Here is a 12,048-nt window from a genome sequence, read left to right as displayed (position 1 = left end):
ATTATTGAGAAGGAATAAATAGATTATCTTGTGTGAAAGAGGAAAGCAGGATTCCCTAACCATTTGCCCAACTACAGGATTGTATTATAATCATGTAAAGTCCGCAGAGTCCCAACCACAACAGAGACCCTATAATCCAACTGATTTTGCCAGGATTTTAATCAGGTTGTCCAGGACTTGAACCAGGGTCTGTAGAATCTCAGTAGGAAGCAGGATTAGAACTCTGGTTTCCAACATACGTTCTACAGATGGCAGCTCATACTCGAACATCAAACTCCACTTGTGAGGTTATCACTGATTCTTGGACATGTTCATGGCTTAGTAGACTATATGGTAAGAAAATATTAAGAAGATCACTTTAAGAAAATCCAGAGGAAACTTCGAAGCTTCCATTCCATATTCACAGCACTGGGATATGAACCAATGTCTCCAACATCTCTGCTATGTCATTTGACTCTTTACCCCCAGAGCCACCTCCAGATCTGAGATATAGGTGAAGGTTCCTCAATTTCCTTATTGAGAAGAACAGGACATGATGGAAATAAATGAATTACCATGTCCCAGAGATATACCCATAGGTCCTCTAGTGCCCGTGTGGCCCCATCATCAGAATGTCCCGGAGATATACCCATAGGTCCTCTAGTGCCCGTGTGGCCCCATCATCAGAATGTCCCGGAGATATACCCATAGGTCCTCTAGTGCCCGTATGGCCCCCATCATCAGAATGTCCCGGAGATATACCCATAGGTCCTCTAGTGCCCGTGTGGCCCCCATCATCAGAATGTCCCAGAGATATACCCATAGGTCCTCTAGTGCCCGTGTGGCCCCCATCATCAGAATGTCCCAGAGATATACCCATAGGTCCTCTAGTGCCCGTGTGGCCCCCATCATCAGAATGTCCCGGAGATATACCCATAGGTCCTCTAGTGCCCGTGTGGCCCCATCGTCAGAATGTCCCGGAGATATACCCATAGGTCCTCTAGTGCCCGTGTGGCCCCATCATCAGAATGTCCCAGAGATATACCCATAGGTCCTCTAGTGCCCGTGTGACCCCCATCATCAGAATGTCCTGGAGATATACCCATAGGTCCTCTAGTGCCCGTGTGACCCCCATCATCAGAATGTCCTGGAGATATACCCATAGGTCCTCTAGTGCCCGTGTGGCCCCCATCATCAGAATGTCCCAGAGATATACCCATAGGTCCTCTAGTGCCCGTGTGCCCCATCATCAGAATGTCCCGGAGATATACCTCTACTGCCCGTGTGGCCCCATCATCAGAATGTCCCATAGATATACCCATAGGTCTTTTATTGCCCATGTGGCCCCATCATCAGAATGTACCGGAGATATACCCATAGGTCCTCTAGTGCCCGTGTGGCCCCATGATCAGAATGTCCTGGAGATATACCTCTAGTGCCCATGTGGCCCCATCATCAGAATGTCCCGGAGATATACCTCTAGTGCCCGTGTGGCCCCATCATCAGAATGTCCTGGAGATAAACCCATAGGTCCTCTAGTGCCCGTGTGGCCCCATCATCAGAATGTACCGAAGATATACCTCTAGTGCCCGTGTGGCCCCATCATCAGAATGTCCCGGAGATAAACCCATAGGTCCTCTAGTGCCCGTGTGACCTCATCATCAGAATGTCCTGGAGATATACCTCTAGTGCCCGTGTGGCCCCATCATCAGAATGTCCTGGAGATATACCTCTAGTGCCCGTGTGGCCCCATCATCAGAATGTCCTGGAGATATACCTCTAGTGCCCGTGTGGCCCCATCTCTATGTGGAGCCTTCTCCTGAAAACTGGGAAGACAGAAAAGGGCAATTATGAAGGCAGTGGTTCATACCCAGGGTGCCTTCAGCTGTTGCAACACTACCACTCCCAGCATACCTGGACAGCCAAAAACTTCAGCTCCTGGTTGGGAAACATCTCATCAGAGTTCACAGGGATTCACTATAGGCAACAGACAGACTGTACAAGTAGAGCGCCGATCTGTCCAAAGTAATACAACAGTATCGCACCATTCCATATAGTCACTTATACAAGTTCTCTCTGCGGGGGGGGGGGGGGGGTTAGTGCGGGAAATGTCCGGACTATCAAACTATGAGGTTAATGATCCCGCACAGTGAATGCCATAAATAATTAAAAATAAATAAGAAAATTTAATAAAAATACCAAACTTGTAACTTGACATCACATTTCAGAGAACATGGCATAAAAAGTGATCAGAAAGTCCCATCTATCCCAAAATAATGTCGATAAAAACCACAGTGTGTGTCGACCCGCACTATAGAGACCACGAGGCAGCTGTCACGATGCCGGCTGGCGGGTAGTGGATCCTCTGTGCCAGAGAGGGATTGGCGTGGACCGTGCTAGTGGACCGGTTCTAAGCCACTACTGGTTTTCACCAGAGCCCGCCGCAAAGCGGGATGGTCTTGCTGCGGCGGTAGTGACCAGGTCGTATCCACTAGCAACGGCTCAACCTCTCTGGCTGCTGAAGATAGGCGCGGTACAAGGGAGTAGGCAGAAGCAAGGTCGGACGTAGCAGAAGGTCGGGGCAGGCAGCAAGGATCGTAGTCAGGGGCAACGGCAAGAGGTCTGGAACACAGGCTAGGAACATACAAGGAAACGCTTTCACTGGCACAATGGCAACAAGATCCGGCAAGGAAGTGCAGGGGAAGTGAGGTGATATAGGGAAGTGCACAGGTGAAGACACTAATTGGAATCACTGCGCCAATCAGCGGCGCAGTGGCCCTTTAAATCGCAAAGACCCGGCGCGCGCGCGCCCTAGGGAGCGGGGCCGCGCGCGCCGGGACAGGACCGAGGGAGAGCGAGTCAGGTACGGGAGCCGGGGTGCGCATCGCGAGCGGGCGCTACCCGCATCGCGAATCGCATCCCGGCTGGAAGCAGAATCGCAGCGCCCCGGGTCAGTGGATCTGACCGGAGCGCTGCAGCGGAGAGAGTGTAGCGAGCGCTCCGGGGAGGAGCGGGGACCCGGAGCGCTCGGCGTAACAGCAGCTTTACCTCAGCCCATATATTTGATCACCCCATATATTTCGTTTTTTGACATGTGTTTTTTTTTAATGCTACATAAAACTCAATGTGGGAACAAAGCCTAACACTCCCTCCTCCCCACTCCTGGCTGTGTCCTAGCCTCCTCTGCACTGCAGCCTCTAGTGATAATCAAGGGATCCCTAGAGGCTGCAGCACAGATGAAGATGCCAAGACACAGCCAGGAGTGGGGACGGGATAAGTCCCTATAGAGGAGAAGAACACGCATCATTCTGACAGGTGTCCTGCTCCTCTACAGTAAGCAGCAATCTGTATAGATCTATAAAGATCACCATTTAGATTCTGGCCCCCAAAGAGTTAAGTGGCAATGCAGAGCATCACTACCTAACTCCTTCCTAGTTGACTGGGCAGGAGGCATCCGACGTAAGGTGAGCCTGCGGCAGTATGGACTATCCCTATGCCCTCCTCTATCATATAGATTATTGGACTGGGTTGAGGCCGTGTATGAGGGATCGGTCAGACTAATCTGATCATCTATGAGGAGGTCAGGTATGGATTGGACCGGGGTGAGGTTTGTATGAGGGATCGGTCAGACTAATCTGATCATCTATGAGGAGGTCAGGTATGGATTGGACCGGGGTGAGGTTTGTATGAGGGATCGGTCAGACTAATCTGATCATCTATGAGGAGGTCAGGTATGGATTGGACCGGGGTGAGGTGTGTTTATGGGATCGGTCAAACTAATCTGATCATCTATGGGACTGGGGGGGAGGGGCATAGGATGGGGGAGTATGCTACTGGGGAGGGTTCCTCCTTATCATCAGTTCTTTAAATTTTACCATGGCATCTCTCAACAACCTAAAAAGACTGCGAGCCACATCTCCTAACAGGTCTCCCCGTCCACAACATCTCACTAGAAGTGTCAGTATTACCTGATCATCACTAGCTCTATATATACTAGTACCCAATGTTGTATCGTCCAGAACCACAGTACCCACAGGTACTCACACAGTACCCAAGGCCAAAAATGCCAACAAATGCTCAAAGGTCTAGATAACCAATACCACCAACGTATTTCTGTCCCTCCATACCGGGGGACGTCATCAGGGTAGCATTGATCCCAAGGACTCTTACAAATAAGAAGGAACATTGGGGGTGTAGATATTACACATATGATAGGTATACTCCATGCAAAAACAACCCTTAAAGGGGTACTCCACCCCTTGATTTCTTATCCCCTATCCAAAGGATAGGGGATGTCTGATCACGGGGATCCCACAACTGGGAACCCCGTGATCTTTGTGTAGCAGCCAGCATTTGTTCAGAACACTTGGTGGGGGTCGTGACGTCACAGCCACGCCCCCTCAATGCAAGTCTATGGGAGGGGGCGTAACGTCACGAGAGGGCATGGATATGATGTCACAACCCCCACTGCCTGCTCCAAGCGTTAGGAAGAAAATGCTCTGAACGCTCGGGCAGTGGAGTACCCCTTTAAGTCTGTCTTAAAGCAGTGGTCTCAGGTACTCTGTAGTGCTTAATTAATCTTTTCCGCTGAGCAGAACCTGCGCCCTGCAGAGAGTTGTGAATACCGTACAACAGCAAAGAGCCACAAACCACTCTCCTTCTGAATGAGCTTATAAGATGCCTACGGGTGGAGTACCCCTTTAAGGAAGGATCCATAATAATGAGAGTAGGTAGGTGTCTCAGAAGAACCTTATCTGGTAGCAGTTTGCTATTTGGATGTATTTTTATGACGTTTAGGTCTATGGAATTTTATGGGAGTTGAAGTGAACCCCTATTTTGGCCTTTTCCGACTATTAATTTACTTTCTTTAGTGTATTGTGACGATAACCCTCATTTTATATTATTATTCTTTTTATTATTTATACATTTCTAAGGGTCTGTTGTCTCTTCACAATCTATAAAAGATTAAAAAAATATAAATAAATAAAACTTTTAGTAACATATTTTCATGTAGTTATAAAGTTTTGATGAGGAATAGTCTTCCATGTTTGCTTTTGACTTTCTCCACTACTCCGGTATGTGGGGTGGACACCAGTTGGGTTCTCAGCCGCCTTTAGATGGCGCAATTTATAAATCTGGGTCTATACAGCCATAAAACTATGTAACATTCCTGTGAGTTAGAAACCCCAGCAGCCTCATGATGTCATTGTGCTCAGCCGCACCCAGCAGGTCATCACGAGGAAAGAGAAACTGAGCGAGAACCAGAGGAGGGGACAGAGATATACACAGCCCCTCACATCTATCTATAACCAGAGGAGGGGACAGAGATATACACAGCCCCTCACATCTATCTATAACCAGAGGAGGGGACAGAGATAGACACGGCCCCTCACATCTATCTATAACCAGGAGGGGACAGAGATATACACAGCCCCTCACATCTATCTATAACCAGAGGAGGGGACAGAGTTAGACACAGCCCCTCACATCTATCTATAACCAGAGGAGGGGACAGAGATAGACACGGCCCCTCACATCTATCTATAACCAGAGGAGGGGACAGAGATATACACAGCCCCTCACATCTATCTATAACCAGAGGAGGGGACAGAGTTAGACACAGCCCCTCACATCTATCTATAACCAGAGGAGGGGGCAGAGATATACACAGCCCCTCACATCTATCTATAACCAGAGGAGGGGACAGAGATATACACAGCCCCTCACATCTATCTATAACCAGAGGAGGGGGCAGAGATATACACAGCCCCTCACATCTATCTATAACCAGAGGAGGGGACAGAGATATACACAGCCCCTCACATCTATCTATAACCAGAGGAGGGGACAGAGATAGACACAGCCCCTCACATCTATCTATAACCAGAGGAGGGGACAGAGATATACACAGCCCCTCACATCTATCTATAACCAGAGGAGGGGGCAGAGATAGACACAGCCCCTCACATCTATCTATAACCAGAGGAGGGGACAGAGATAGACACGGCCCCTCACATCTATCTATAACCAGAGGAGGGGACAGAGATAGACACGGCCCCTCACATCTATCTATAACCAGAGGAGGGGACAGAGATATACACGGCCCCTCACATCTATCTATAACCAGAGGAGGGGACAGAGATATACACAGCCCCTCACATCTATCTATAACCAGAGGAGGGGGAAGAGATAGACACGGCCCCTCACATCTATCTATAACCAGAGGAGGGGACAGAGATAGACACGGCCCCTCACATCTATCTATAACCAGAGGAGGGGACAGAGATAGACACGGCCCCTCACATCTATCTATAACCAGAGGAGGGGACAGAGATATACACGGCCCCTCACATCTATCTATAACCAGAGGAGGGGACAGAGATATACACGGCCCCTCACATCTATCTATAACCAGAGGAGGGGGAAGAGATAGACACAGCCCCTCACATCTATCTATAACCAGAGGAGGGGGAAGAGATAGACACAGCCCCTCACATCTATCTATAATCAGAGGAGGGGGCAGAGATAGACACAGCCCCTCACATCTATCTATAACCAGAGGAGGGGGCAGAGATAGACACAGACCCTCACATCTATCTATAACCAGAGGAGGGGGCAGAGATAGACACAGCCCCTCACATCTATCTATAACCAGAGGAGGGGACAGAGATATACACAGGTCCTCACATCTATCTATAACCAGAGGAGGGGACAGAGATAGACACAGCCCCTCACATCTATCTATAAACAGAGGAGGGGACAGAGATAGACACAGCCCCTCACATCTATCTATAACCAGAGGAGGGGACAGAGATAGACACAGCCCCTCACATCTATCTATAACCAGAGGAGGGGACAGAGATAGACACAGCCCCTCACATCTATCTATAACCAGAGGAGGGGGCAGAGATAGACACAGCCCCTCACATCTATCTATAACCAGAGGAGGGGGCAGAGATAGACACAGCCCCTCACATCTATCTATAACCAGAGGAGGGGGCAGAGATAGACACAGCCCCTCACATCTATCTATAACCAGAGGAGGGGACAGAGATAGACACAGCCCCTCACATCTATCTATAACCAGAGGAGGGGACAGAGATAGACACGGCCCCTCACATCTATCTATAACCAGAGGAGGGGACAGAGATAGACACGGCCCCTCACATCTATCTATAACCAGAGGAGGGGACAGAGATAGACACAGCCCCTCACATCTATCTATAACCAGAGGAGGGGGCAGAGATAGACACAGACCCTCACATCTATCTATAACCAGAGGAGGGGGCAGAGATAGACACAGCCCCTCACATCTATCTATAACCAGAGGAGGGGACAGAGATAGACACAGCCCCTCACATCTATCTATAACCAGAGGAGGGGACAGAGTTAGACACAGCCCCTCACATCTATCTATGTCCTGCCTCTGTATACTGCCGCACCCAGCAGGTCATCATGAGGAAAGAGAAACTGAGCGGGAACCAGAGGAGGAGAGAGAGGTAGACACAGCCCCTCACATCTTTCTATATCCTGCCTCTGTATACTGCTTGGAGCGAGGATGACTACAGCCACAGAAAAGAGGATATCCAGTAAGAACAGTGTCTGACAGTCTTATTATACTCTGCTGTCTCCAGTGTCAGGGTCAGAGTTTCACCCGTGTATGCTCTCCTTTCTCCAGTGCTAGGTTATGGGTGTTGTCCCCTGGTGCTTGTGTTCTGAATGTAATACTCTTCTCTCCCTGGTGCTTGTGTTCTGGATGTAATACTCTTCTCTCCCTGGTGCTTGTGTTCTGGATGTAATACTCTTCTCTCCCTGGTGCTTGTGTTCTGGATGTAATACTCTTCTCTCCCTGGTGCTTGTGTTCTGGATGTAATACTCTTCTCTCCCTGATGCTTGTGTTCTGGATGTAATACCCTTCTCTCCCTGGTGCTTGTGTTCTGGATGTAATACTCTTCTCTCCCTGGTGCTTGTGTTCTGGATGTAATACTCTTCTCTCCCTGGTGCTTGTGTTCTGGATGTAATACTCTTCTCTCCCTGATGCTTGTGTTCTGGATGTAATACTCTTCTCTCCCTGATGCTTGTGTTCTGGATGTAATACTCTTCTCTCCCTGATGCTTGTGTTCTGGATGTAATACTCTTCTCTCCCTGATGCTTGTGTTCTGGATGTAATACTCTTCTCTCCCTGGTGCTTGTGTTCTGGATGTAATACTCTTCTCTCCCTGGTGCTTGTGTTCTGGATGTAATACTCTTCTCTCCCTGATGCTTGTGTTCTGGATGTAATACTCTTCTCTCCCTGATGCTTGTGTTCTGGATGTAATACTCTTCTCTCCCTGATGCTTGTGTTCTGGATGTAATACTCTTCTCTCCCTGGTGCTTGTGTTCTGGATGTAATACTCTTCTCTCCCTGGTGCTTGTGTTCTGGATGTAATACTCTTCTCTCCCTGATGCTTGTGTTCTGGATGTAATACTCTTCTCTCCCTGGTGCTTGTGTTCTGGATGTAATACTCTTTTCTCCCTGATGCTTGTGTTCTGGATGTAATACTCTTCTCTCCCTGGTGCTTGTGTTCTGGATGTAATACTCTTCTCTTCCTGGTGCTTGTGTTCTGGATGTAATACTCTTCTCTCCCTGGTGCTTGTGTTCTGGATGTAATACTCTTCTCTCCCTGATGCTTGTGTTCTGGATGTAATACTCTTCTCTCCCTGATGCTTGTGTTCTGGATGTAATACTCTTCTCTCCCTGGTGCTTGTGTTCTGGATGTAATACTCTTCTCTCCCTGGTGCTTGTGTTCTGGATGTAATACTCTTCTCTCCCTGGTGCTTGTGTTCTGGATGTAATACTCTTCTCTCCCTGGTGCTTGTGTTCTGGATGTAATACTCTTCTCTCCCTGGTGCTTGTGTTCTGGATGTAATACTCTTCTCTCCCTGATGCTTGTGTTCTGTATGTAATACTCTTCTCTCCCTGGTGCTTGTGTTCTGGATGTAATACTCTTCTCTCCCTGGTGCTTGTGTTCTGGATGTAATACTCTTCTCTCCCTGGTGCTTGTGTTCTGGATGTAATACTCTTCTCTCCCTGATGCTTGTGTTCTGTATGTAATACTCTTCTCTCCCTGGTGCTTGTGTTCTGGATGTAATACTCTTCTCTCCCTGATGCTTGTGTTCTGTATGTAATACTCTTCTCTCCCTGGTGCTTGTGTTCTGGATGTAATACTCTTCTCTCCCTGATGCTTGTGTTCTGGATGTAATACTCTTCTCTCCCAGGCGCTTGTGTTCTTTATGTAATACTCTTCTCTCCCTGGTGCTTGTGTTCTGGATGTAATACTCTTCTCTCCCTGGTGCTTGTGTTCTTTATGTAATACTCTTCTCTCCCTGATGCTTGTGTTCTGGATGTAATACTCTTCTCTCCCGATGCTTGTGTTCTGGATGTAATACTCTTCTCTCCCTGATGCTTGTGTTCTGGATGTAATACTCTTCTCTCCCTGGTGCTTGTGTTCTGGATGTAATACTCTTCTCTCCCTGATGCTTGTGTTCTGGATGTAATACTCTTCTCTCCCTGGTGCTTGTGTTCTGGATGTAATACTCTTCTCTCCCGATGCTTGTGTTCTGGATGTAATACTCTTCTCTCCCTGATGCTTGTGTTCTGGATGTAATACTCTTCTCTCCCTGGTGCTTGTGTTCTGGATGTAATACTCTTCTCTCCCTGGTGCTTGTGTTCTGGATGTAATACTCTTCTCTCCCTGGTGCTTGTGTTCTGGATGTAATACTCTTCTCTCCCTGGTGCTTGTGTTCTGGATGTAATACTCTTCTCTCCCTGGTGCTTGTGTTCTGGATGTAATACTCTTCTCTCCCTGGTGCTTGTGTTCTGGATGTAATACTCTTCTCTCCCTGATGCTTGTGTTCTGGATGTAATACTCTTCTCTCCCTGGTGCTTGTGTTCTGGATGTAATACTCTTCTCTCCCTGGTGCTTGTGTTCTGGATGTAATACTCTTCTCTCCCTGGTGCTTGTGTTCTGGATGTAATACTCTTCTCTCCCAGGCGCTTGTGTTCTGGATGTAATACTCTTCTCTCCCTGGTGCTTGTGTTCTGGATGTAATACTCTTCTCTCCCTGGTGCTTGTGTTCTGTATGTAATACTCTTCTCTCCCTGATGCTTGTGTTCTGGATGTAATACTCTTCTCTCCCAGGCGCTTGTGTTCTGGATGTAATACTTTGTGTTCTCCTGTGCCAGGTTCTGGGTGTCAGGCCGTTCATGGTCTTGGCCTGCTCTCCACCAGTCCTGTAGTACATGCTGCTTCTGGCACAAGTAGCCCCACAATTCCCTGTATCTCTCTGCTATTAAAGACAGAACTGAACTTCTTTTCCTCGCTCTGAGCTTTTCTTTCAGTTTTTATGTCATACTGTTCAGTTATATCGTTTTATAACTTTGCATTGTTTTTGCCATCCAGCTGGCCCTATTATTGAAGAAGAGTGATGACCACAGTGGTGGTATTTATACTTTTCCTCATTAAATTAGATTTGTTCCCTAATGGTTTACAGAGATTTATTTCCATTGTACAAACATTTCCTAAAATGTCCTGTATGAGAGTTATACACACTTCCTAATCCTCCATGTGTAACTCAAACAGAACATTACAGCACAATTAGATCTAATGGCTTCTCAGCATAATTTCAGACACTAACCCAGCATTCTCCAGCCCTCTGGCAGGGAGCACATGGTCGGTGTTTGCACTGGTGTGGTGCTCTGTGGCGGTCATTGTTGTGGGGGCTTTGTCTGTGGGCTGGTGTGGCCCAGAGTTAAAGACTTGGCTGGGAAGCAGTGGGGTCATTCTCGCGGGTTTGGTGTTGCAGCAGCAGTGGCCGCCACTCAGCACTTTGCCAGGATTAGTTTAGGGACCCATTCTTATCAGGTGGCCTTTATGCAGCAAAAGGGCCTGCACATTTTACTCAAAAGGTACAATAAAAACCTGTTAGTATTTGAAATTAGAAGCCATTACATAAAATCATAGTACAAGTTGTGCATGTGCAGACATGGTCTGTTTCTCTATTTTTGAGTTACATTTGTAATCCTCCATGTGCTTTGTTTTGCATTTGGATACGACCATCGTATGGCACACATGCTCAGATTAGTTACAGATTAATCATTAGTCTCTACTGTGTACACAAGCTTGGGGGATTGTGGGAAAGTGTCTGCTCTGTTCAGAGAGGGACCCAAGAAGTGATATGATCAATGCAGGTCCATCTCCAGGAGATGATCAGTCTTGTTGCTCTGGTTAATGGCTGTCTCTCTCTCTCTCTCTCATCTTTTCCAGGATATGATCAGTCTTGTTCCTTTGGTTAATGGCTGTCTCTCTCTTTCTCTCTCTCATCTTCTCCAGGAGATGATCAGTCTTGTTGCTTTGGTTAATGGCCGTCTCTCTCTCATCTTCTCCAGGAGATGATCAGTCTTGTTGCTTTGGTTAATGGCAGTCTCTTTCTCTCTCTCATCTTCTCCAGGAGGTCACCAGTCTTGTTGCTCTGGTTAATGGCTGTTTCGCTTTCTTTCTCTCTCATCTTTTTCCAGGAGATGATCAGTCTTGTTGCTCTGGTTAATGGCTGTCTCTCGTTCTCTCTCACATCTTTTCCAGGAAATGATCAGTCTTGTTGCTTTGGTTAATGGCAGTCTCTCTCTCTCTCATCTTCTCCAGGAGATGATCAGTCTTGTTGCTTTGGTTAATGTCTGTCTCTCGTTCTCTCTCTCATCTTTTCCAGGAAATGATCAGTCTTGTTGCTTTGGTTAATGGCCGTCTCTCTCTCATCTTCTCCAGGAGATGATCAGTCTTGTTGCTTTGGTTAATGGCCGTCTCTCTCTCATCTTCTCCAGGAGATGATCAGTCTTGTTGCTTTGGTTAATGGCAGTCTCTTTCTCTCTCTCATCTTCTCCAGGAGGTCACCAGTCTTGTTGCTCTGGTTAATGGCTGTTTCGCTTTCTTTCTCTCTCATCTTTTTCCAGGAGATGATCAGTCTTGTTGCTTTGGTTAATGGCCGTCTCTCTCTCATCTTTTTCCAGGAGATGATCAGTCTTGTTGCTTTGGT

At 47.5% G+C, this 12,048-nt stretch overlaps 1 protein-coding gene across 1 annotated transcript in view; it reads left to right on the top strand.

Annotated features, from left to right (window-relative positions):
- The first annotated feature begins 7,316 nt into the window (after positions 1 to 7,316).
- The window catches only part of SAMD9L (sterile alpha motif domain containing 9 like), a 43,730-nt gene continuing 38,998 nt past the window's right edge, over positions 7,317 to 12,048 (top strand). The window contains exon 1 of the mRNA XM_056551933.1: positions 7,317 to 7,568. The gene's annotated coding sequence lies outside the window, so the exon portion shown is untranslated. The remainder of the gene's footprint in view (positions 7,569 to 12,048) is intronic.

Source organism: Hyla sarda, unplaced genomic scaffold (genome assembly GCF_029499605.1).
Source record: "Hyla sarda isolate aHylSar1 unplaced genomic scaffold, aHylSar1.hap1 scaffold_1276, whole genome shotgun sequence".
NCBI lineage: Eukaryota > Metazoa > Chordata > Amphibia > Anura > Hylidae > Hyla > Hyla sarda.
The sequence above is the reverse complement of the archived record's forward strand: the minus strand, read 5'-3'. Positions and strand labels throughout refer to the sequence as shown.